The sequence below is a fragment of the Ambystoma mexicanum genome, chromosome 9 (assembly GCF_040938575.1).
Source record: "Ambystoma mexicanum isolate Mex_15411 chromosome 9, UKY_AmexF1_1, whole genome shotgun sequence".
NCBI classification, from domain to species: Eukaryota; Metazoa; Chordata; class Amphibia; order Caudata; family Ambystomatidae; genus Ambystoma; species Ambystoma mexicanum.
The window spans coordinates 850,080,888-850,108,865 of NC_090931.1; the positions used below are offsets into that span (position 1 = coordinate 850,080,888).

The 27,978-nt window shown below is 43.3% G+C and overlaps 1 protein-coding gene and 1 long non-coding RNA gene across 5 annotated transcripts in view; one reads left to right on the top strand and one right to left on the bottom strand.

Annotated features, from left to right (window-relative positions):
• ERBB4 (erb-b2 receptor tyrosine kinase 4) overlaps positions 1-27,978 on the bottom strand; it is a 2,687,977-nt gene that overhangs the window by 1,900,847 nt on the left and 759,152 nt on the right. The gene's annotated exons all lie outside the window — the stretch shown is intronic.
• On the top strand, positions 24,998-26,352 carry LOC138489751 (uncharacterized). Its single transcript, XR_011274878.1, has 4 exons — positions 24,998-25,270; positions 25,383-25,491; positions 25,722-25,836; positions 26,140-26,352. It is a non-coding gene; the product is annotated as an uncharacterized lncRNA (long non-coding RNA).

Consider the following 27,978-nt stretch of genomic DNA (forward strand, 5'->3'; position numbering starts at 1 on the left):
AGAGTTTAGTAATACAGATGAGAGAAAAGTCAGCACAAGGACAGTTCTATTAATACTATGGTTCTGAGTTAAAGAGGGGATGGGTTTGAGATTGAGATCATACAATGCAGTTATATTATGGGTCACTGTTCTTCCTATTAATACTTACAGTCCTTTGTAATTAATTGGACCGTCAGTTTTAGTATTAGATCGGGTCTATCAAGGAAAGGACAGCACATCAGGTGCGAGACTGGATCAGCTAGGCTGGTCACTGGATTTGCACAGGATCTGCCCTCCTTGTTTCTGGGTAGATCAATCAGCTGGATAGCAAGTTCACCAGGCAAGCCTTGTGGTAGCAAGCCAGATTGTTTCAGGATACTGGTTCAGAAGGCCTTCCCACACCACAGCGCTCCACTGGGTTGTGAGAATACGTTTGAGGATTTAGGCCTTGCTGAAAATCAATAGTTCTCTACTGCTTGGCAAGGTTCTGGGCATCTGGAACTGGAAGGATGTTAAAGCTGGATGTTGAATTCTGGAACAAAGTGCTTCGCCCGAATCAGGAAAGTGAGTGAATCAGTGAGTCTCTATGTGTTGTCAGCTGTCTCTATTTATCCTTTTAAATGACATCACAAAATGGGTGTATGGGTGGCTTAACTAAGCTTGCCCCTGTGAGCTGGGATTGGATCAGGACCTCATCTCTGCCTTGCATCTGAGTGATTGGATCAAGACTGGATGATATCACATTTATGTTTTAGCTTTACAGTCCATAGAAACCTCCCCTCAGCCACTAGTGTCAAAATTGGATTTTATCCTAAATACATGTTTCTACATTGGTAACCTCTGCGCAAATCACACACAAAGATCCCATATTTTAAGTAGCATCTGTTCATCAAAATCCCGCAGCTTTGGGATCTTGTTTCACCTTTCTACAGAATTTTTTCCTTCTCGCCATGAACACATTTTCCAAAATGTCTGCAAATTTCCACAAATGTGTGCGTTTAACATAGGGATGTGTGTGTACATTTTCACAATTCTAGCATTAACACAGTTCACATAAAACCACATATATTGTCATTCCTGTCCAGAATATGTTACACAGATCTACCGCCTCTTAAAATGTGCATCCAAAAATTAGACTAACAACTCTGTCCTTTTTGTATTTTTCACCACTTTGAATAACAAGTTACAAGTCTCTAAAAATTGTTCATTGTTCATTCTTAACAGCAAATGGTCCGCCCCTTTGACTCTCCCTGGAGTCTAAGAGTAGCCCCCTCCTTTGGGGAATTCCTTCCAGGAGCAGTTTATGACCCTTTCACACGTCCGTTTCCTGGGCTGGAGGATATGCCATTGTTCATTCTCTTTTTGTAGACAAAAGTCTGGCCTAACCCACAATTATGATCTACCCGTGAGTTTTTGCTGAGAGGATTTTCCTCCCCTTGGAAGAAACCTGTATTTCCACTTTTTACAGCTCAGCCAGGCTAATTTATTCTTAATTTCTTAAAATCCAGCAAAGACCAAACTTGTTGCATCAAATAACATACATATATTACTTTTTTAGATTTAATTCTGTGGGATCAAAAACACAACTGAGATCTGTATTCCTTTTAGCAACAATCCTTTTATGTGTGCTAATCCGGCAGACGTTTAGTTTAGATACTTTGAAGTTTCATCAGAGCTCATCTGACAGCTGTCATTCAAAGGTAGTCCAGTGTACTGCACACAGATTTTGACAGGAGGTTACAGACAATCCAGTTTGTCTGAGGAAATTGTTTTGCTCTTTACACTTTAGGACTTTGTATATTCGCCATGCTTCATTAGATTACATGCATTGTAGCACTAAGCAAGATTTTGAATGTTGAGAAGTGTTGTGTATAGGCATTTTGGAGTTTTTAGCAACAAAGCAAATGTCATGCATAGGCACATTTTGGAGTTTCATTTGCAAAGTGATGCTTCTATCTCTGTGCTCTGTTGGCTGCTCATGGAGCCCACTGGCACATGTTCTGCAGTGTGGGCTCTATCCCACCACATATGCACCATGGGTGGCAGGTTGTGCATCCATCTTTTTGTGTATTTAAACACGTGGTTTTGGAGGTTTGTGGTGCACACAAGAGTTTTGCTGCCATTGCTGCTGTTCCTTGCACCATAACTATCAGAGTGATGCCGCATAAGATAGCGGAGTGGGTCAATACATCCCACAATCATAATAACAATGAATAAATATTGAAAGGCATTCCCCCAGTTAATGTTTATTTTCTTGGGTTTTACATTCATTACCCATGGAAAATCCTTTTGTTTCCTAATCAGATGACCTGACCAGTGATTGTCCAACTCCAGGCCTCGAGAGCCGGGTCTATGTCAGGTTTTCAGGATCCCCTCATTAATATTCATGTGATACATATGCATACAATGATTCTAAATGTATGCACATTTTTCCTCTTGAATATTAATGAGGGCCATTCAGAAAACACGTCAGGATCCCGGACCTCAAGGCCTGGAGTTGGACAACCCTAATCGTGGGCCCATTTCCAATATGTTTGACACATCAGGCAATGGCCATTAAAAAGGCCCCATTAATCCAGATCGATGATAACACAATGTGCTTTCCAGAACTAATTATTCAAAAGAAAATTCATGAGAATGTGTATGCAACGAAGTACAGATTTGTATTATAATAATGAAACAATAATCATTCAAACTATTTTTCAGTGAGTTTGCATATGCCAGAGGGAATATTAATATTAGCATGATGAAAGAAGCCCATCTGGAAATGCATAATGTTCCAATGCTTTTTGATTTTTATTCGAGGTGGACCCCTTCAAGATCACTGTAACTAGAGTCTTCGACCTACTTGCCGCCCTTTCCCAATTGCTTGCCCTCTCCCCTCTGGGAGCTCTATCCAAGGCAAGGAATGAGAGGGAACGGGTTTGCAGTCTGTCTTTGTTGCCCTGCCCTTCCCCTCCTTCCGGTTCCTGTGCTTACAAGCTGATGCCAGGAATTACAGCTATACTGCCTTCCCATTCCTTGACTGAGGGGACAGGCAGATTCTGAATTGGTGCATTTGTGCCTTAAAGAATGCTTGTGATTTTATGTGCATTTTTGTATAAGATGATGGACTTCAGGAAGACAAAGTCTACTGTACATTTGAATGTCTATATGTATTTCCATTAGGAAGCCCATCTCTGTACAAGACTCAAACTGACTTCCTATGGTATGTATGTACAAGCTGGATTGTACAGGCAGTGAGCATAGAGCCTTTAGGGACGTGCATGTAATGGATGGGATAACACAGACGAAATCTGAGACCAAATAACCGAACCAACTCAGGAAGATGGCGAAGTACTGTTTTATTAACAATTATCTAAAACAGGGAGTTTACAACGAACATCATCGAACTCAGGTTCTCTCTGCGATTTGTACACACACAATAGCATTTATATCAAAAATAGATCAGAGGTGATGTCATACTATGTGGCAATAATGAAAAACCTATCAAGGATGAGGATAGGCTAAAGGGGAACATATAAGTAATCTTCTATAGGGACAAGGAATGTGATTGGCTGTCCAATATCAGGACAACACATTCCTATCTCTAAAACATGTAATCTTTAGAAACATTAGATACACAGTTCCTCATCAGTCTTCAAACTGTGAGGTCCTTCGATATATGGAGTGATATAATTGGTTAGCATGCTTGTGCCATGTCTGGAACATTCCCTTCACTTAGCAACACATAAGCCCAGGCCCAGGTGCAAGGAGATGGGGCATGACACTACCTCCTCACCCAATTAGCCCAGCATCTCTCATCACCCATGCCTTCTGCCATGAAGATTGTCTTTGTACTTGGCCATGCAAAAGTATCCTTGCCTCTGAAAATCCATGGGAGTGAGAGCACTCACTAACATTTCTGTGAATCAAATTTCAAACTTGGCCCACATGACAGGAGACCACGATTTGGTCCATTTTGCAGGTTTTAAATGCTCTAAATGAATTAAACTTGGCACTCTTGGTGTTCTTTCCTTGCACCTTAACAAGGAATGATTCATCCTCTGCACGTTTGTTCCTTCCCAGAATAGATAGCCAACCTTGGTTGCTTCTGTCTTATCTACAGGCCACACAGCCTCGCCATGCAGCTCCATGATTCTGCATATCCTTGCTGCAACACAGTTTTCCCATCTGGTTCATGGGTCCTGGCCTACTAAATTCATGATACCGATGTCCAGCTTCTATATAATGGCAGCTTCACCTGCGTCCTATTTACTACGTCTAGCCAGCTTCTATGATGACTTAGTCTACCTTGTGTTTCAGCATCTGTACAATTATTGAACAGTTGATTTTCAGCACTTCATGCACGTGTAATCTTCTTTGCATTTCAAAGTTCCCTTAATTCTTTTACTTCTTTCTTAGTCTCTTTAGGATCTATACAGCTTCAGTCATTATCTCGAGATGTCGTATATGCCTCTTGTGATGTCACTAGCTTCTTCCTTTGCTCTTTCTCATGTTCCTTTAGGGAGTTCCTCCCTTAGGTTGTTATCAGCTCAGGGATACATTTGGTAGGGTTATCTCAACGGGTATCTTCTTTCAAACACACGCTTTAAAGCGTGTGTTTGAAAGAAGATCAAAGACCACTTTAGTATGATAGTCAAAAGCAAGTAAAACACCCCCCTATACCACACTCCCAGCCCCCGTCCCCACAAAAAGACTCTGCATCCAACCCCACTCTTCATGGAGCCCTGATCAATTCTCACTGCCTTTGTGCCCATGCACCTCACATCCACAATCTCATCGAAGAACAACACCTGGACTTTCTAGCAGTATCGGAGACCTGGCTACAGAGTGCAGTATGACCCTCCCTTGCTCTAGTCCTTCCCACCAACTACTCCCTCCTCAGAACTGATAAAATAGACAAACCAGAAGGTGTTGTTGCCCTTATCAGCAAAACTTCACTTGCCTTCACGAAATTACCCTTACATGCCCAACCAGGCTACAAACACCTCTTCTCCAAGCTCCTATTCACCCCACAAACCACCACAAATGTCCTAATTGTTTACCACCAACCCAATCACTCTAACTGCCGAGATCTTGACATTCCCCTCCTCCTTTCTCCATTCATCAAAAGAGCCACCAAATTCCCAGTAATAGGGGATTTCAACCTTGGCTACAATGATGCTTCCGACTCCAAAGTCAAAGACCTCACAAATTCACTCACTGAACTAAACTTCACACAACTCTTCCAAACCCCCACCCACTCAAAAGGACACACATAAGATTGGGTCCTCTCCTTGAACACCATTGTCTCCATCACCAACATAATGCTGGTAGCATGGTCAGATGATTCAGTCATCAACCTATGACTCACTCATATCCAAAGTCCTAATAAGCCTGATGCCAAACTCCTCCCACCCTCTCACGCAACATGTGCAGACTCACATAAGCCTGTCTCACCCCCACACTGGAGTCACACCTATCCAAGAACATAACCTCCCTTAATGACCATCGGGGCCTAGCCACAACGATCATTACAGCTCTCACACAAACCATCGACCAACCCGGTCCTCTCTAAACCCAGAACCCCCAAACCAAGTAAGAAATCCAAAACCTGGATCTCAGAAAATCTTTGTGATCTACGGCTTATGCATGCCCTAGAGCACACCTGGAGAAAAGAAACCACACCACTCAACTTGGAGCCACTTTGCTCTGCAGCCAAACTTTTAAAGACACACTTATCTCAACCAAAGCCAACTCCTGCAACACTAGAATTGCTGAGGCCAATTCTAGTACCCAGGAGCTATTTGTCATACTTAAAGAACTGGAACACCCAGCCCCCACCGCATCCCCCATCCATGTCGACAAAGCCTGGTGCTCCACCATTCAAGCTGCATTCTCAAACAAAATGACCTTACTGCAAGACAACATCCTTTCTAAACAACAATCCCTCCTTTCAAAACCCTTCCCCGCCGCATTATGCAACAGCCCTCCCTACACCCACACTCACTCCCTCCCAAATTCATCTTCACAGTCATCTCCTCAGAAGATATCACCACCATGATCCAACACCTCAAGCCTTCCAACTGCAGAGGTGATGCCTGCCCAGCCCACATAGTTTAACTCTGTGCTACCACCCTTGCTCCAGCCCTAGCCAACTTTGTCAATTCCTGCTTCGACTCCAGCAATATTCCGTTCTGCCTTAAAACTGCATGGGTCTCCCCCTCATCAAAAAACCCTCCCTCTATCTCACCAACTACCGGCCCAACACATCAGTCCCTTTCCTCCTCAAAATCCTTCACTGTGTACATACTCCCGAATCCAACACAACCCTAAACATCACCAACCCCTAGGAACCAGACAATCTGGATTTAGCCCCAAACACAGCACCAAAACTGCCCTCCTGGACATGAAGATCCAACTGGACCTCACCCGCTACTCTGGCTACCTAGCTATTCTACTCCTCCTAGACCTTTCCACAGCATTTGGCCTCATTGAACATAATGTTCTCTGCAAACACCTCCTCACAAACTTTCAATTCTCCCATTAAGCCACCAATTCGATCAAATTCTTCCGGAGCGAGCGAACATCCAACGTTTTCCTAGGCAACCACTCTGCTGACCCCATCCTTGTTCCTTGTGGCATCCCGCAAGGCTCTTACATCTTGCCAGCCTTGTACAATTCCTATAACAAATCCTTCTTTGACCACCTTGATGCCCTGGGCATCTCATACACAATCTTTGCTGATGACACACAAGTCCTCCTGCCTATCACAGGTAACTACACCCAAGACACCGAAACAGTCAATCATACATACAGTGTCATTCAGAACTGGATGGAAGCCCACAACCTATGACTTAAAGATACGACTGAGCTACTCATTGTGGGCTCCCATCACTGCCTTAAATCGCTCGATTCCTCCTGCCCCACCTTCAAGATTTACGGAACCACTATCTAGGTTTCTAAACACGTAAAGAACGTGGGCGTTTACCTGGATGCAGAACTCAAAATTGTACTAACATACCAATGCCTTGACCTCAACACCCCATCCTACCTGATCCCACACATTGCGACCAAACCTGAGACCCGATGCATCTGATCTTGAGCCAGCCAGCCTCTCACTACTCACCCCCAGATTCAAACACAAGTGAGCAGGACTCTCAAGCTTCTGCATCACAGCACCGGCCCTTTGTAACTCTCTCCCCTACCACATCAAAAATGACCCTTCACTCTCGAGATTAAAAAGAATTCTTAAAGATGTTACTTTTCAACAAATATGCATAACCTATACTTTTTACATCAACACATGTATTGCTTTTGCTGTTACTGACTGTTCCTACAATTCCTGTACAAGTGTTGCGATACATCATGTTCTGGGCACTATACAAATTAAAAATACATAAATAAAATAAATCCTATGATTGGGTTATTGGAGTTGTCAGGGAAACCTTTCATGAAGCACCACTCTGGCAATCCTAGAGTGTTTTGCATAGCAGATAGACCAATTCCTAGACCAATCAGGATTCCAAGAGAACTGATCAACGTTAGATAATTGCTGCACATGGACCAGCGCATAATTAAGGTCGCAATCTATTGCACTTTTGTAGATTTCTCGACTAACTTCAATTCTGTGTGACAGACCCACAGTGTGGGAAAAGCTGAAGGCTTAGGGGTTTCCTACTCCAGTTCTTTCTCTAATAATTGGATGTTTTTGACAAACATGGGTGCAGGTTCAGGTGGATCTTTATGTCCATTTTCCCCAAAAAAATAAAAACATTCTAACTGAAAGTGGCAATAAGCAAGGTTGCATTTTAGCACCTTACATTTTATATGATATATTTTGGGTCTACCTTAGTCCCTTAAAAAAAGGAGAGCGTTCTCTACAGTCAAGGGCTCTCAACCTCTCCAGATACCACTTTATGCAGACAATGAAGCAGCGTTGGATGTAACCTCGGTGGGGCTCCAGTGATCCCGGAATAAAATCATATAATATTACAAAATTATCAACTTAAGCCTTCTTTTGGGGAGAGTTAAAGTAATGACCCTACCTCAGATCCACACTCAGAAAAGGCATGGATGGTGTGCAAACTGCTTCAAATTCGAGGTTGTCAGAAATCAAATAAATTTGGAGATCACATTTGTGGCTCTGACTAATAAGAAAACCTACTTGCAACAACAGACCATGAGAGTTGTGAGTGTAAAGGGAGGTCTAAGAAAAGTGTATACTGCCTCGTGTCCAACAACTGTGAGGGCATTGCATAAGCGTTTGACCTAAACATAGATTTGAAATTGATTATTGGGGTGGAGAGCGTTCCATACAAATTTCTATTGGAGTTCGAAAAGGTTGATTGCAAAACATGGAAAGGATTTCTCCAGATTAAACAGTCATCAGTATTCCAGGCTCTTTGCCATGAATTTTGGCTTGTAAATATAGTTTGGAGAAATCCGGGAGGAGTTATTTGCATGTGTTGTGCTATCACGCAAGCAGCACCAAATTCAATATAATTAATCAATATAATTAACATTGTTAACAGACCAACATTCCAATGTACAAAGATAGGAAGGTTAGCAAGTAATATGTTAGATTTGAACATAGACATTGTTGATGAAGCATAGAATAAGAATATTTCAAAAGTCAATTGAAGACGCTTCATACTAAAAATGAGTTTTCGAGGAAGATATCACCAAAGGAAAATTACACAAGAGGTTAGTGGGCATAATACATACTGTGGTGTTGGGCCAAATGCAAAGATATTTGTGTTGTGAGAGCTTTTGTCTCATGCAATGCACTATCTTGCATTTTAGAATGGGACTATTAGCACTTTAAGTTTGTAAAGGCATTTGTAAAGGCATGCCATACTAGAAAGAGCGCACCCGCTCTCAGATTAGGCATTCAGCATCTTGCAGATGTAATCTGTTTAAATGCCCTTACATTAACAGATATTATATATAAAATCAATATGTCTTGAATTTAAGGTGTGTTTTATTACAGGCACCATGCCTCTGAGGCATAATGTGACCAATAATCAGATTTATCTTATCTTAATTGAGCTTTTCAAAACCTTGTAATTGCTAAAGTGCATTGTTCAGTATAATGCATTGTACAATACGTGTTCCCTGTTTTGTTTTAATGTGTGGTTTTAAAACGTAAGCACAATATTAATAAATATGACTTCACTCGGGAAAAAAATACATATTACCAAAGATGGCAGGAAATTGTTACATGGAATTAAACTGCACAATATTTTCCATCTGTGCCTTGTGACATTTGGGTCTGCTTCACTGAAACAATGATCAAAACATCTGAAAGAAATAATGGTGATCTAAAAGCATTTAAAGCAAGACTCTTCTGAGGATGCAAATGTTCCAGGTGCTGGGGGTTTCCAACCAGGGTACGGTTTACTGCCACTGCAGCAGATAACAGTGGGAACAAGTGCCCTCTAGCATTGTATGCTAATCTCTACGTGATTCACTTACAAACAGAATAGAAAACAATACTTATAGATACTATCTGCATCATCTGCTTTTATTAACGCCAAAATCATGTGTGTTTTGGTAGTGTTTCCGTGATGGGTGGAAGGTTTTGAATTAATCTGAACCACTGGCATTGCTCTGGGCAACCTTCCACACCACAGTTTTTTAGCCCATCTGCACCATTGCAAAAGGGGTCCAGCCATATACAAATCAGTCAGGTATGGCCACCAATAGTAGCAGCCCAGTCCCAACTGCTAGGCTAGGCCCCGTCTGCATGGAAGCACAAGCAATCCCAGACATGTTTCAGCCTTGTTGGGCCTCCTCAGTGAGATGCAGCTTGGTTCCCTATGGCACTTTCCCTTTTTCTGTTCAATCAAATATATATATATTTTTAAATCATTACATTTTGATGAATCAAAGTGAACATTAGCTTCTCTTGTTCTATACAATTTCATTAAAGGGTGGGAGATTTTATAATTGCAATCCTCACTTGAATGCAACTAATATCATGCTATAGGAAAACAACTAAAAGGCCCAGGAGTACAAAGGCCTTCAACTGGAGCAGAATACCTGCAAATAAAATTCACTCCCTACCAACCCACCCGTACCCTCCGCTCTCAAACCACCTGGCGGGTGGTCATACATTGGTTCAACCTGGCCCATAAGGGTGGCCGTGCTTTCTCAGTCGCTGCTGCGAGATCGTGGAACAACCTTCCCACTCCTCTGCATGACATCTCTGATCACCTCGCTTTTCTTCGAGGATTAAAAATGTTGCTTTTCCAGCTGCGCTCCGTTCTGCCGTTTTGCCTCCTCAGCGCTAAAATGCCTACGGGTGTGCGTGCGCTCTAGAAGTCCTGATAACATAACATAACATCAACATCCATCCTGAACAGTTTAACCCCATACATAATCATCACTCGGTGTCTTAAAACAAACTGGATTCTCTCCATGATTTGTAACTGAAGACAAAGATCAGCAGGAAGCCGTTCTGAAATAACCAAGGATCTCAAGAAGCAGCGGCTGCACACAAAATACAGGGTGTCACCATCTAATCGGTCCCCACAGACGCAATTGTGACGTCTTCCGCAAAGTCTGAGTCCCTTCAAGAGAGCACCAGCGCCACAAAATTCCCCTTCCTCGTGATGATGAACACAAAGCTGCAGCTGGGTATGACGTTCTTCTGCAGGCCCTTTGCCTTCCCTTAACGCCACTAGTCAAGGCATCCCTTCCATTTCTGTGGAGAAGATCCGTGCAGGACTAGGCATTTGCAGGAACTTGCAACCTCATGCCTTCCCTCCCTTTACACAATGCCCCCATGGCATATCATGTTGGTGACTGCCTGGCAAACATACACACACAGATCCACAATCGCTGGTAATTATTGCAGATGGTAAGGGGTACACACACACACACACACCAGGCGCAGAGGTATTCCCACATTCACCTCCTGCACTCATCAGCCTTGCAACACATTCTATGAGGGCCACATAGCATCCTTCAGCAGACGAGCATTTGAAGAAGTTCCATAATCTGGGCTGGAATACTCCAGTGCCCGAGCAAGCAAGCCAAAGGAGAACTCTGCAAACTGTGCTCTTGCCAGGTGGGTACTTTCATTCCCTGTAACTTTCCATCACCTGTCATTTTTAGCTCTGTCTGCCATTGCTATGTCCACCTTTTGGCAGCAGGTGTTAGGCCTCTATCATGTTTCTCTCTCCGGCACCTCGGGACGTCCTTCTTAAACAGAGATTAACTAGGCCCGCAGCGAAACCACGCTTGCTTAATTAGTCTTGGCTTCGTTAAAATGGTTTCCAGTTCTTCTAATTAAAAGAGCAAACAAATAAGAACAAGTCCAATCTGACCTTTAACAAACCGCATGTGCACACACGTAAGCGCGCCTTTGCCCTGATCTGAAGTCCTCATTTTCAGCAATCATTTCAGCAACCAGGATTTAAATGTAAGCTAAGCACAAAGGGCAGCGCCGTGTACACTTTGCACAGGTGCAAGTGCAAATCCTCGAAGTGGGAATCGTTAAGGTCCTCAGCTTTTAGCAACTTGATTTTTTATCAGCATGATTTGAGACATATGGTAAACATAGCCAATGAGAGACACTGCCTGTAAACCACAGACCATTCGTATCGTGTGCTCGATACACTCTGCCTCACTGCACTGATGACATGTTCCTTATGTACAGTGCTCCTTTGCTTCCCAGATAGGTTTCTGTTTAAGAATCCATGCGTACATACAGTCACACACAGCATGTGCACAATGCACTATTGGCATCCTGTGGCAGATACTGTCAGACACAGACTGAGTATATGCATTGCTCTATTAATGATGTGCTCCTTATGTACAGTGCTCCTTTGCTTCCCAGATAGGTTTCTGTTTTATGAATTCATGCGTACATACAGTCACACACAGCATGTGTGCACTTGGCATCACGTGGCAGATACAGTCAAACACAGACTGAATTTATGAACTGCACTATTGATAACATGATCCTTCTGTACAGTGCTCCTTTGCTTCCCAGCTAAGTTTGTGTTTTATGAATCCCATATGTAGCTAGTCACACATGGAATGTGTGTGCTGCACTATTGCCATCAGATGGCAGATACAGTCAGACACAGACTGAGTATATGCACTGCACTATTGATGACGTGTTTCTTATGGAGAGTGCTCCTTTGCTTCCCAGATAGGTTTCTGTTTTATGAATCCATGCGTACATACAGTCACACACAGCATGTGTGCACTTGGCATCACGTGGCAGATACAGTCAAACACAGACTGAATTTATGAACTGCACTATTGATAACATGATCCTTCTGTACAGTGCTCCTTTGCTTCCCAGCTAAGTTTGTGTTTTATGAATCCCATATGTAGATAGTCACACATGGAATGTGTGAGCTGCACTATTGGCATCATGTGGCAGATACTGTCAGACACAGACTGAGTATATGCACTGCACTATTGATTACGTGCGCTTTATGGACAGTGCTCCTTTGCTTCCCATATAGGTTTCTGTTTTATGAACCCATGCGTACATACAGTCACACACAGCATGTGTGCACTGCACTATTGGCATCATGTGGCAGATACAGTCAACACAGACTGAATTTATGAACTGCACTAATGATAAGATGATCCTTCTGTACAGTGCTCCTTTGCTTCCCAGCTAAGTTTGTGTTTTATGAATCCCATATGTAGATACAGTCACACATGGAATGTGTGTGCTGCACTATTGCCATCAGATGGCAGATACAGTCAGACACAGACTGAGTATATGCACTGCACTATTGATGACGTGTGCTTTATGGACAGTGCTCCTTTGCTTCCCAGATAGGTTTCTGTTTTATGAACCTATGCGTACATACAGTCACACACAGCATGTGTGCACTGCACTATTGGCATCATGTGGCAGATACTGTCAGACACAGACTGAGTATATGCACTGCACTATTGATTACGTGCGCTTTATGGACAGTGCTCCTTTGCTTCCCATATAGGTTTCTGTTTTATGAACCCATGCGTACATACAGTCACACACAGCATGTGTGCACTGCACTATTGGCATCATGTGGCAGATACAGTCAACACAGACTGAATTTATGAACTGCACTAATGATAAGATGATCCTTCTGTACAGTGCTCCTTTGCTTCCCAGCTAAGTTTGTGTTTTATGAATCCCATATGTAGATACAGTCACACATGGAATGTGTGTGCTGCACTATTGCCATCAGATGGCAGATACAGTCAGACACAGACTGAGTATATGCACTGCACTATTGATGACGTGTGCTTTATGGACAGTGCTCCTTTGCTTCCCAGATAGGTTTCTGTTTTATGAATTCCATATGTACATACAGTCACACGCAGAATGTGTGCACTTCCCCGTTGGCATCCTTTGGCAGATACAGTCAGACACAGACTGACTACATGCACTGCACTATTTTTAATGTTGTATTTAGTGTAGCCAGAATGACTCTAGCCAGCAGCGCGTAGCCATATTGGATGATTAATGCAGTCAAGCACACGCTGTAAACATGACACTATATGCCTTGCGCGCTGTGAAAACAGACACAGAAACTGTAAACACTGCACTATCAGCATCATGCGCTACGAGCACCAGGCACACATGCAAAAGTAATGAGAGCCCCGTTCGAATCATGAGCTTTGTGCAGCTAGGCCGCTACATTGTGCAGACTGCACCATTTGCATACATGTTGCGTGTGTTATGCACTTCCTTTCTGCGTGAATCATTACACTCGCAGTGACCATTAACTCTACACAGACCTACCAAGGTACATTTAATGTCCTTCTGCCATACTATGCTAAAGTGAAACTGGAACTATAGAATCTGTACAAGTGGGAACTGATGTCATCCTACAGACGCGTGGGTTCTTTATTCATTGAATCGCACCATTTAACAAAAAGTGATTGGAAGGCTGTGTTTGCTCTATGAAAAGTGCATTTAGCTATTTAATGGAAACCAAACCAAAAACACAACATATTGTAGAGAGGATACCATCATTAGGCTTCTGTTTTTGTCTAGTGGTTGCCCCCAAGTTTTCATGTCCATATTTAGGGCCCGGATCATGGCATTTTTTGCATGGTTAAAAGTGAATTGCGCTGCTGAACAGTGACTTTGCACTCCCGACATTCATGGAACTGTGCAAAGTGTTTTTTTTCAGTGCAAAGTCATTTTGTACTGGAAAAATGACTTGCACTGACTTTGCACTGATTTTGCACTGGAAAAATACACTTTGCACAGTCCCGTGAATTACGTTTTTTGTCTATAGTGCAAAGTCAATTTTCAGAAGTGCAAAGTCACTTTGAACTGTGAAAAAAATGCCATGCATCGGGTCCTTAATATTTTTCATTGCCAGGTGAATGTTGGGAAAAACACAATGCACACATTGCCCTAGTTCGTCGTGGCAACGGCCTCTGCTTGATTGATTTCGTGAATGCTAATCGAGATTTCTAGGGCCGGGGGATTGCGTCATCGCTTGCAAAGTGGTTTGGATGCTACTCTCAGAAAAAGAGATCAGCCTGTGCGACCCGAGTACAAATCATACCTCTTTCAATGGCTTTTTGAAAGGGCTTTTGAAAAAAAATATATATATTTGTTTACTTTTGCAACCAATTGACAAACATAGTAGTACAAAATGATGTATAGTATGGGGGTGGAAGCTGGGGGCAAGTGGATATGTCACAGGGTCTGCCACGATGTTGGAGAGGGTTAGCATTGCCATAGATCAAAGTTCACAGGTTTAAAACCCCTTGGCACCCTACATTGTTTTTTAGTGTCCCCTCTGCAAACCGGGCACACTTTTGAATTTCAGAACTATAATTTCCTTTTTTTTTTTAAACACATGAACTAAAATGTGCACTCATTTTGTTTTTGTGTTTATTGCAAATCTGTTACCACTTGATTGGCAGATTAGACTTCGTAGCAACCTAATAATGTCATGAACAATACATTATAGAGTTGAAACATATATAGTGTTGGAGAATCAATAATCCATCAGGCTTAGTACCTGATGGGTGAAGGCATTCACTTGGCAGCTGGAGGTGGCGCGTCCCTCTATGAAATTGCTCAGCACAGGTTTTGATAATCCATGCAGGGATCAAAGGGTACAGATTCAGAAATCCATGACTTAGTGTGATCAACATGTTTGCCCGCACTGGATTGCGCTTCCGACGGATCCGCGAAATCAGCATTACTTTTCTGCTGCCACTGAAATGTCACCCAGTTTTGTGCAGAGTGTGGTGTTTCGTTCCCATGTTAGTTTCATGCAGCGTGACAAGACACTTTGTACAGGTCTTTTTTTTTTTATCCATGATAGGTAAGTGCAGCGACACAAGAAACTTTAAACAGTTTTTTGATTTGTGAGTGGTTCATGCATTGACATGAGAAAATATGAAGTCTTTTATCGATTCGAGCGAGGTTCTCAACATAATGCAACAGCACGAGACACTTCAGGTGGGTCGTTTTTTATCTGTGGTAGTTTCATGCAGCGGCACGAGAAACTTTGTGTACTTTTCCACAATTTGTGCTCATTTCATGAAGCGACATGAGAAACTTTGCTCTGGCTTATTTTAGATCTGCACTAGTATTGGGTTGTGGCAAGAGAAACTTCACAATTTTTCGCACAGCGGCACAAGAATCTTCCTGCAGCATTTTTGTTCGATTTGTGGAAGTTTCGCACAGCGTCATGAGAAACTTTGTGCTGCTGTATATGATTTGCGCTAGTTTGGCACAGTGGCACGGGGAACTTCACACAGGTTCTTTGTTCGATTCATACTATGTTCGCGCAGTAGCATGAGAACCTTTGTACCGCTCTTTTCAATTCATACGCGGTTCGCACAGCGGCACGGGGAACTTGGAGCGGCTCGTTTCAGGTCATGAGACGGCATGAGAAACTTTGTGCTGCACTTTTCCATATGCAGGGTTTGCGGAATGGCGGATTTTGCCAAAACTGAGCAAAATCTTACAGATGTTGCTTGCGCAGTAGACAGAACGGAATTCCGCAATGTTGTCCAGCTCTATTACCTGACATTCAATGCTCATTTTTGATTCCCTCTCTGCAAACAGTCACACTTTTTAAATACTGTAGAATATAAAATGAAACTTTTGTTGTATTGAAATGCATCATACAGTTGTGGTCTGTCTTTTTAAATGCCCTTCCCTTGCATATTGGGTTACAGGTTAGTACCACAGCAACTCTACAGTGTGCCTGTGATGCAGGTCTGGCAGATCTGGGCCAGGTCACACAGTGCCCAGGCAGGATTGGTGGCAGAATCCACTGTGGCACAACCCTCTCATCAGAGGCCCAGTGACTCAATTTACGTGCAAAGCACTGAGAAACACTGATGAGATTTGTGTTCATGCTGTGCTGTCACTGAGTACTGCAGCCTGCTCTTACCCATTCCCAGCTAGCTCCACCTAGCTAGACCTAGCTCCCACACCCTCCCTGTTCCTACAGTACTGGGCATGAGCTGCACAGATTGCCCTGCCTCTGAACCCAACCATTCAGGCATTCTTCACTAATGGACTGCCAACCTGTTAGTGATGGCAGCTCCATGGTTTTTCCTGCAACTCAGTTATTCCTCCAGCTAATGAGATCTAGATTCCAGGTGAAAAAACGGTGGCACACTAAGGTGCACTTACAATAGCCTTTTTCACGTGCTACACAGATATGTATTTAAGTACAGAAAGACTTGTGGCTCCATGAACACTTACAAAACTTCTTGGTTACATGGTAGAAGTGCTTGTTCATAATTACAGTCATGGTTGCATAATTACTGGTCCTGTGGTAAAGGTTACATAGTATACCAGCGTAGAACAGATATCTGCCGCTGGCACTGCCTCTTTGTCCAGTGGCCCATGGGTTGCAAGGACAGGTCTAGGGGTTGCCCAGGGGGAGCACATGCTACCCATGGCAACCCCCAAATGACGTCCCTGGTTGACCTGTGAAAATATGTCTTCCATATTTTGCCAACTCAGCAAAAGGGAAGCTTTTTAAATTTCCCTTTCTTTTCCTAAATCTTATTGGAATTTGGTGCAGAGCTATTTGTGACATTATTATGTATGTTTTTCTTAAAAAACTGCATTTTGTGACTTCACTGGAGCACATGCTCTAGATTAGACTTGTGAGTGTAAAGGTTATTTTGAACACGTCCTGCTCCAGGTGGGTGTCTGGTCATTGATTCATTTTAAACAAGTCGTCGCCTGGGCACTTTCCGCCTGAGTTTAATGATGCTTTATTTCCCTTGTGAGGCGTGTTCATAATTCCAGTGCATATGCAATAACGGCGTGTAAATACCAGCTATCACCTCCTCAATAAGAGGCACGCGGCAACGACTTTTTTTTTCTTCCCGCCCAGCTTGCAATCGTCATGTTTTCAAGCACAGGACATGAAAAGCGAAAGGAGGATGCAAATGACAGCGAGAAACATAAGACAACAATAGATTAATTTCCCAAGGCGAAAATCAATAGGGATTGCAATGCAAGTTTCAGCGTGCCTCCCATCGCTGCGGGGTAGCGGCATCGCTACACGAACCTACGCGGGGAAACTGCAAACTTTCATGGCGAGCTATCTCGTCGATGAAAGTGATCCATAATCGCTCCTAGGTCTACCTCTTTCCCGGGCCACATTTGCTTTATTCTCCATCTGCAAATTCTTTTTTTCTTTTTCTTTTTTTCTGGGTGTGTATTTTATATTTATTGAATTCAATTCCCCAGCAAAGCTGGGTCAGAAACCATCTGATGACTTTGTAAATGCGAAGGGGCCAATGTTGTGGAAAAGACAATCTAATGACGAGATAGTGTTTAGTGTTCCCTAAAGCAGGAGACAGATGAAGAGAGAACAGTGAACCGGCAACCTTAGCATAATGAAGACACGCCTGAGTGCCTCCTGCCGTGCCATTACATTAATCTCAGAAGGCTGGCACCTGGCGGGAATTTATGAGAAATGTAAAAGGGGCCTCGCGGAGTGACCTTGATAAGGCAGTGTTATTTATCACGTGAAGAAGCAGCCAGGAAGACTGGGGGGGAGGGGGTGGAGGCGAAGCTGTGAGGACTGGGAAGAAGAGATGGTCATATTAATATTGACCATAAGCAAAGAGCACAAGGCAAACCTAAAGATCTCCTGGTGCTTTAGAAAGGAGTTGCGTTACCAGATGACTCAAAGTAAAGAGAACATTCGGTGTGCAACCCAAAGGTTTTGTTTAACAACCTAAAGGATTGTGGGAGTTGTTGTCTTGGTAGACTTCCATTGAACAAGTAGGACTAAAGATGGAAAAAAGGTCTCTGCAGAAACAGACGATCCCTGGTGACATGGAGTGTCCACATTATCCCCATAACTGGCGTTATTATGTCTCAACTCAATAGTACTCATGTCTTGGGAGGATAGCTCAGCGGCAACGTGCTCACCTTGGAAGCAAGATGACACGGAGCAACATGGGTTTGATTCCCGGGTCCGCCCTTAAAAACCTCTGTGTATTAAGCATGTTATAAATAACCCATAATATCATGTAATCATCCGTGCTAGCTACTTAATATCAGTCTTGTCATATGCATAGCTAAATAAGCTGAAATCATTATTTAGCCATAAAATAATAATACATGTTATCAACGGTTCCATATGTTTTTAACCAATACATTAATAACGGAAACGTTTTTAGTGAAATAAAAATAACGAAAACATGTTGAATTTCTTTCCCTTTTTTAATGTGGTGGCTCCTCCTAAACCCCCCATTTCCCTCGCTTTATTACCCCATCCCACCCCACCCACCCTTACCCCACCAACCCCATATATACTTTTAACCCAAAAGTCGACATTTATCGTTATTTATTTTTCGTTTTGTTATTTATATTTAGTTATAATCAATGCATGCCGTTATTAACACCCAAGTGGATGTCACTCATTCTTTCAGCCTCAAAAGAGGCATTGCTAGGATTTCAGCCTCTGACCTACAGTTTGTCCAAAACACAGCGGCATAGATTGGAAATTCAACAGAGCTGTCACATTGGCTGAGAGACTAGTGGAGAGGTCGTGGCGCTAAATGTTCGTATAACAGATATGATAAATCTCCCTTTTTCCCACCTTTACCACGTGCTCTCTCCCAATTTCTTTCCAGGGCCAAGAAGCCTGGTTCTGTGCTGCCGAATCACCAAGAACTGCAGACAATGTACTATTGACTGCTACACAAACTGGGAATGCTGCTTATGATTAATAGAGAATGCTACCATTGCAAACTACAGCTTGTGTAATGCACTGCCAGTTCATAGCACACACAGCCATAAACATAACAGAATAGTGGGCCAGATTCTCAAAACTTCTTTTTTGGCACTCGTGAGGAGATGCACGAGCGGATCGCCTCACTTGTGCCAAAAATGGTACTACCTCAATTCTCAAAGGACATCTGAAAGAGCGCATCCACGAGCTCAATTGAGTGCTCCTTTTTCTCCCTTTACACTTTTGCACAAATAAGGGGGCATTTCAGGGCTTTTACGAGTGCATCCAGAATTCACAAACGGGATGCACGTTTAAATGCCCTGGAAGACCCCTCATACTCCTCCACCTTTTGAAAGAGATGCAGAGGGATGCCCTCACTGTGGCAGAAACATTTCTGACCCAGTCATGGTGTGTTTTTGATGAGTGACAGTCACATGGTAAACCACGGCTGTCACAGTAGCATTCCCATCCCTCAAATGGGGATGGAAATGCTTTTACTTCTGATTATTTCACAGAGACGGCCCCCTCCGTGGTCTCATCGCTGTGAAATGCAGTCCCAGCAACCACGTGATTGCCCTGACACTCACGCATGCTAGGGGGCTGCACAGCGCATCTTTGCCCCACTGTCCAACCCCTCCTGAAATGCGCGGGTCACCTTTGTGAATAGGGCGACCAGCGGCAGATTTAAAGCAAAGGGTCCTGTAGGCAACATTGACAGAGGACCCTGTGTAGGCAGAGCTCAGGGTGGGAGGAGATAATGGATGTCACAAGTGTGACATTAATTCACTGTAGGGGCAAGTGTTACATATATTGTCACCTGTTAATATCACTAATTACATACTATTGTGAATGGTCTGCTTGCCGAGCTTGTTAAAAAAACAAAAACAAAAAAAACATCTCAGTCAGAGGCCCTGTGCAGCTGGCAGGTCTGCCTTTGAGGTGAGATCAGCAGACCCCTGAGCATTTGACCCTTGCCCGAGTTTTAAATCCACCTCTAAGTGTGACCTGAGCATTTCTAAAAATAGCACTTCTTTCACAAAGCAGCTAATTTTAGTGGGTACTTTGTGACAGTGGGTGCTCAGGTCTACTTTGGAGCAGGTTCACGGAGCACTTGGCAGATAAAAAAAACAGGACAGGAGCAAACATATCAGTGACTAATTGACGTTTGCCCAGTAGGAGTACCAGGATAGGTAGAGGCTAAAACGGCAACCCAGACCGTACACTTCTACAACGCAAGAGCCCACACAATCACACAGGAAGAACAGGCACAGTCAAGAGTTATATCTCCTTTGCCTTTTCTGGTAACTTGGGCCGAGGGAAGGCTTTACTCTTAAGAGGGGTGTGAATGTGGTTCAGTAGCAGCCCAAACAGCGAAGTATAACATTCCAAAATAAAGGAATGTCCAATCAAGGTTCTCTGAAAGCATATACACTTTAATTAAGCACACCATGTACAATAATACCTAACTAGAAAAACTCTACACAAACCCCACCTCTGAGGAAAGGACACAGAGTAGGCAGATAGTAGATGCAGCACTCTAGGTAATGAATTGGGGGTGAAAAGCAAGCAAAAGCAACAATGAGCTTAAAAAGGATGTGTATTTGTGAGCAAAAAGGGTGCAACATGCCCTAACCAGTGTCTAGGGCCCAAACACGGAAAAAGGGGGGAGTTAGCAGTCAATAGTACCTTTTCTGCAGTTCTTGGTGGTTCAGCAGCACAGAACCAGACTTCCTGGCCCTGTACAAACATTGGGAGAGAGCCAAAGGCAGCAATGGTGGGACCTGCTGGTTCAAATGTGCTGAAAAGTTCTTGAATGGTGAAAAAACACTAGGATTCCGGCTGTCTTGGCTCTCAGGGTGCTGCGAGTCTCAATCCTGGGGCACAGGGACAAGAATACTCCTTTTCCCGTGCTCCCAAACATGGGGGAAGCTGGCACACAACAGCAGGGGTCCTCCAACACAGCAAGTTCATGTGTACCGGTGTGGCTGGCACAGAGGCGTTCTTCCTCCAGAGGCAGGCCACTTCTTAGGTTGCTGTGAGTCCCACTCCACATACTCAATGAGAAGATGGGTCAAGTTTATCTGGCTCACAAACACAGGGGAGGCTGACACACAACTGCAGGGGTGCTCCAACGCAGTGAGTTCATGTGTACTGGTGTGGCTGACAAAGAAACAGGTACTGTTCTAGCAACAGGCCACCCTGAATGCTCCCTGGGGATGATCATGGGACAGAGCTTGCATCTGTCTTTGGGAACATCTTCCTTAACCTCACAACTGAAGTGATGATCCAAAGATGCTTCAAGATGGTTCTCAGGATGATTCAAAAAAGTGGTGGGACACCCCTTATTTTATAGGTAAAGGTCTCCGGGTGATTGGACTAAAGCTAGCATGCTTTAGGGGTCCAATCCCTGTTCTTTAAATATGTAGACTTTGCCCTTATGATGTCACACCTAAAGTGCTTTGCTCCAGAGGAAGTGGAGGGGAAAGAGAAAGAGAGGCAGAGAGAATCAAGGTGGCAGAAGCCTCTGTGGCTACATTCAATCAGCCCCCTTTCCTTCGCACAGAAACAAAGGCCTTTAGAAATACACCACCCCCACCCGGTGTGAGGCCCCACTCTTTGTGAATGGGTGTGCCCTTCGATTCTTGTTCCCAGGCCATCATCCTGTGGAATGGCTGTCCATGGGAGAAGGGTGTTACCTGGCTTTACAAAGGAACAAAGGAACAAAGTGAAGGAATCCCCAAAGTCTACAGTCCTGTCAGTGGACAGGGGTTTGCCGTGTGTGGGACAAATTCGCATAATCCTTCCATTTCTGAACTGGACCCACAGGGTTGAAACATGTGCAAAATCAATTTAAAGTGGCTGGGATAACTCTGAGAGATGCTGGCCACCATACCCTACCACAGGCTTGGCTTATTGTTACAGTTTATGGTGCCACCAGGATGGGATCTCCACGGTTTTGATGTTTTTGGAAGAGGGGGCATATTTGAAATGCAGTCCCAGCGCTGCACAGACTAGGACCTCACTTCAGCTTTAAAGAGGGCACTAAATCTGCTCTGTGCTTCTGGTCGAACAAGTGCTGTGAATCAGGATATTAATTCAGCAGGGCACACACTCATACTATGCTTTTGGCACAGAGCTTTTGACTGATAGCAGATTTCCCATTCAGAGATGGAATTACCCGCCTCTTTGTATAACTGAATACAAATAAAACAAGACTGGGCTTTCACACCCTTGCCAGATAGCAAGTCATCACCCAGCCCTCAAAAAAGTTTGAGTACCACCATCCTAAGGGTCAGTCTCACCCTCAAGGTGAGACAAACACTGAATGTCATCTGCACTAGCATGTTGAGGTCAATACTCAAGCAGCATGTCCATTTTAAACTCTCTCTAGAGAGATGTCCCAATGCCCAGGATCTGGACTCTTCTGAACCATGGGACAGTATCTCTCTAATACCTTCAGCCACCAGTGAAGACAGGTAATGGGCTGATCAGTGACATCTAGGCCCAGCTGCAGTGAGTCCACCCCAATTCCAGTTTTACACGTGCCCGTCTAACTTTTATTTCCGTGCCCATAGTCTGAGAGCTCTAGAAATGGACCCTGTGTAAGCCAGCTTTCCACCACTCAAACAGGGTTTGGCAGGCAGGCTGGTGTCTGCACAGCCACGGAGGTGACATGGGGCCTGCCGTCAGTTATTACATATTGGGGGTATCCCACATGAAAGAAGTTACTTTTCTTCTCACATGACCACCAAACCACAGAGAGTGGATTTACAGTGATCTGGTGTGCTATCCTGTCCTGTCAGTACCTAGGCAGGACTGGACTGAGGGCACAGTTTCCATCTCTGAATCCACACGCGGATTGCAGAAATGATCTGGCAAGCTGTCAGATGTAGAAACAAAAGATGAGGATCCAAAATTAGGAACCCTCCCGTCCCCTGCACTCTATCATAAGTCCATCAATTGATGGTTCAGCAATTTTAAATGCATTTGTTGTAGTTAATTAATAATATTCTGATCAAGTTAGTAGTAAGACTGAACACTCAGTGATTTTGTAAACAAACCAACATGGGAGGTTTTTAATTAATGTCACAGTAAATTCACCATAAAGATTTGAAGTGAAAAAGCCAAAATGACTGTCTACAAAAAAACATGAAAACAATAAACAATGATAGTCCATTTATACAATTCGTGGCTGACGCGTTTCGGGATATTCATCCCTTCTTCTTGAGCCTATTGGGTTTGGACTGCAAAACCTAAACAGACATGAAAAACAACATTTAAACAAACATAATATACGCATGTAAAGTGCTAAACATAGTGGTCCTTATTGAACCCACATCGAATTCACATATATAGGTATATCCTAACTGGAGTAGTTCAAATGTAACTATCTGAGGTATTCATAAACTTTACTCACCAATAAGGGGTACCCACTGTGGCCAGTGCACCAGGAACAAATCCATGTTCTATATCAGAAAATAATCAAAGGAATAGAGGTGATTACCCATCTGTGAGAAACATCTCCAAGGAGTGTGTGCCAAACAAGTAGAGTTGCGGCATAATGATACATAATGATCCACTACTGGAAAAGCTATTCCCCAAATACCCAATGATGGCCTTTAAAAGAGGCCAGAACCTGAGGAATAAACTTGTGAGAGCGGAAAAACCTCCCAAAGATAGACAAATGCTTCTACAAACAAGGTAAAAAGGCACATTCCCATGCTTGGGGTGTTCCCATTGTAACAACGTGATTAAGGCTGAAAGCATATCACATCCCCTTACGGGCAAGAAATTCAAATTCAGAGACTTCGCGACCTGTATGTCGACGGGAGTTATCTATACAATCAAATGCCCTTGTGGCAAACTGTATGTGGGCCAGACCACAAGAGCGGTTACGGAGAGGATAACCGAACATAAATCCAACATTAGGTGCAAAAACACAAAATCCCCATTGGCAAGACATTTTTTGGAACATCATCACACGGTTGCCCAGATCAAGTTTCAAGTTCTGGAGGTCGTCAAGAAGCCACATAGGGGTGGGGACTACCAATCCATCCTCTCCCGCAGGGAGAAGTTTTGGATACACCAGCTAGACACACTTAACCCACAAGGGCTCAATGAGGAATTTTCCCTGAGGTGTTTTATCTGAACTTGACCTTGCTCCATGTTCTCCTATAGAACAATGGTGCTAACACACTGTAGCGTTTTAAGATATCTTCTTTCACTGTCCTCTCTGTTCTATACTGTGTGTGAGTAAAGACAGTTTACCTTGTTCACACTCTTTCGAAATTCCTTTCTGTTTCTTTAATGGTTTTGACTGAATTTAACTATAATGGAATCCACTCTAATATACTTATTGAGTGTGATTTCTGTCTTCCACAGTGGAACAACTGTTAAAACCATATGAGTCCGGGACATGTCGACCGGCCCACTGTTTAATTACTTATGTCCTAGAATGCGTTGCTTCTGCCTCTTAACGCATTGATAGGGAGTTGGTATTCATGCTGCTCCATTGGGGGCGTTTCCACGGTTACACCAGTGCACTTTTTAGTTTTTATAACATATAACATGTCCTGTATTTAGGTTTATTTAACATACACTAGAGCTCCCACTTGGGAGGTTTCCCACTGTGGCCATAGTACTCAGCACGTATATTCATTTAACCTAGATTATCCGTAAAATAATTTATCTGGGGTCCTTTGACAACTAACATAATTAGAATTCTCTATGAGACTCATCCCGAACATACTGTCCAATCTTACAATGTGGATTATTGCTTGTTGTAATCCAACAGCATGCTCTTTTCCGTTGTGCAATACACTTTCCACAATGGCGCTCATTTTAACACCAGCATTTCAGCTATGGTGCACATGAAGATTTTACTTAGTCCTTTTTTTATCTTCCCCACACACACACTCGGTTCTGGATGGGCTGGTGTCTGTGTAGATCGTTGCCAGGGAGACGCTGAGACCCTCCACAGTCCACACGAGCATCTCATCCCCCCGATCGGGAGGCGCTCGTATTTTAGTTACATTGAGCAACAGAAGCGGCTTCTGCTTTCACACGCGATCGTATAGCTTCATTGAAACTACTTGGCAGAGGTAAATACAACAGGATATCAATGGCGCCTTACCTATTTCAAACTACGATCCATTAGATCCCCTCTTTCCACTGGGGAGCATTCTGAATTGTTTGCTTCTTTCATGTTTACAGCCGAGCACTTTAGATTCTGGTTCCCGAGGATATTTTGGGACATATGAATATTTCCGGGCAAGCAGTGCATCCGCACGTGTAACTCCCGTTTTAACTTGCAGATTGTAAGGTAAGCGAGAGCTCTGCATATGCGTCCATTGTTTTTTCACGCCCGTTATGCACTTATGGACCTAATTCATTTCTGCTCATCTCTATTCATAAGGGACTGTTGTCCCTTTATTTCTTTGTTGTTAGCGTTTTCTGTGAACAAACTTTAAATATAATAATTGTTTTTGACCAATTACATGTGTAATGAATATCCAAACTCTTAGAACCGCTTTATTTATGTCTCATGTATAGGCATCTTGCACGCCTGAGACGAGGGTTTTCTCCACCAACTGGTGGGTAGAACTGAGAAACACGAGTTCACCAAACTTTGAGGGTTTTCTTACGCCTCACGTCCACTATACTTAAGGTATGCCGCAACTCTACTTTTTTGGCACGCACTCCTTGGAGATGTTTCTCACAGATGGGTAATCACCTCTATTCCTTTGATTATTTTCTGATATAGAACATGGATTTGTTCCTGGTGCACTGGCCACAGTGGGTACCCCTTATTGGGGAGTAACGTATATGAATACCTCAGATAGTTACATTTGAACTACTAGGATATACCTATATATGTGAATTCGATGTGGGTTCAATAAGGACCACTATGTTTAGCACTTTACATGCGTATATTATGTTTGTTTAAATGTTGTTTTTCATGTCTGTTTAGGTTTTGCAGTCCAAACCCAATAGGCTCAAGAAGAAGGGATGAATATCCCGAAACGCGTCAGCCACGAATTGTATAAATGGACTATCATTGTTTACTGTTTTCATGTTTTTTTGTAGACAGTCATTTTGGCTTTTTCACTTCAAATCTGTATGGTGAATTTATTGTGACATTAATTAAAAACCTCCCCCTGTTTTTGGGTTTTTTACAAAATCACTGAGTGTTCAGTCTTACTACTAACTTGATCAGAATATTATTAATTAACTACAACAAATGCATTTAAAATTGCTGAACCATCAATTGATGGATTTATGATAGAGTGCAGGGGATGGGAGGGTTCCTAATTTTGGATCCTCGTCTTTTGTTTCTACTTATATTGTTATTGTGATCCTGTGCCAGGTTCACGTTTCCTCCCCCGCACCTCAAAAAAATATGTATACTTCTACACATTATTGAATAAATCAATCTCTAATTTTAGAATACCAGGGAGTGCTTCTACTGATCTACCCCTTTTTAAAGCTGTCAGATGTCCCAGCCACATCTACGTGGCCAGCAGGTGTGTCAGGAATCAAGTCTGGTGGGAAACACATGAGTGTACAACCAACTCCTGGATGTGCCAAGGTGTCTGCCTTGCACTGGTTCCTGGTTTTGGAATATGACAGGGCCTTCGCTCTGTGCCTGTTCCACTTTTAGGAGTGGTTCAGGGCTTTGCCTGGGAGGAATATGCAGAATCCTTCCACAGCTGAACTGGGCCAGCCAGGCTGACACACGTGCAAGATCATTTTTATGTGGCTGGGATAACTCCGAGACATGCTGTCCATCATAACTAAACTCAGGTATGGCTTATAATTTCAGTTTATTATGCCACCAGGACAGGATCACCAGGGTTATGCAATTGCTAGAAAGGAGGTGTGGGTTTTTAAAATGCAGCCCCAGCACTGCAGAAACTTAGATATCACTGCAGCTGTCAATAGGGCACCGGTGACCTCTGAATCTTCTCTGTGTCACTGGTGGAGCAGGGACTGGGAATCAGGATACTGAGGCAGCAGGGCAAAAGCACACACCATACTTTTGGCATGGAGTTTATGACAGGGCAATCTGATTAGCATAATTCCCTTTCAGAGATGGAATTACCAGCATCATTTTATTATTTAATAGAAATAAAAAAAAACAGGGCTTTCACACTCTTGCCAGACGGTAATTCATCACAATACCTGGCAGCCTCCTAACACACTGGCTAAGGGTGACAAATCCCATGGCATAAAGTGTAATAGAGCAATGTCTGTACTTTCACAGAACTCTAGGTTCTGCACTCTATATGCTCACATATGTAAAAGTAAAAGTTAACATTTGTGTACAACACTAATGTTGCCTGGGCCTTCAACCCATTCCTCAGGCCATTTCCAGCTCTGAAATGCCCACTCCCAGAAGTGTTTAGAGCCATTAGCATCTGGCATTATTTCTGGGGTATTAATAGCCTTTTTTAGTTTGGGCTATTAGGTAGTGCTTTAGTGCTACCTAAAGGCCAAAGCAAACGCATTGGAGTCCAGACAGGAGGGAGATGACATGTGAGGAAGGACACACAGATTGTGGGTGATGTTGGGCTATTTATTTGAATTCATTTTGCAAACTGTGTGTCTGCTTTTCTCAACTTACAAAAAAAACTCCAAATCTAAATAACCACAATGGACCTAGGGAGAAGGAAACTGCATGTAGTCCCTTCTCCCTTTCCGTGATGGCTGTTGACTGTGAAGGGGAATAGGTGGGACAGCGGGAGTTGAAGTGTCAGGGAAGGGAAAGGTTAGTGCAGGTAAGTGGGGCCAGGGTTGAGACGGTGGGTGG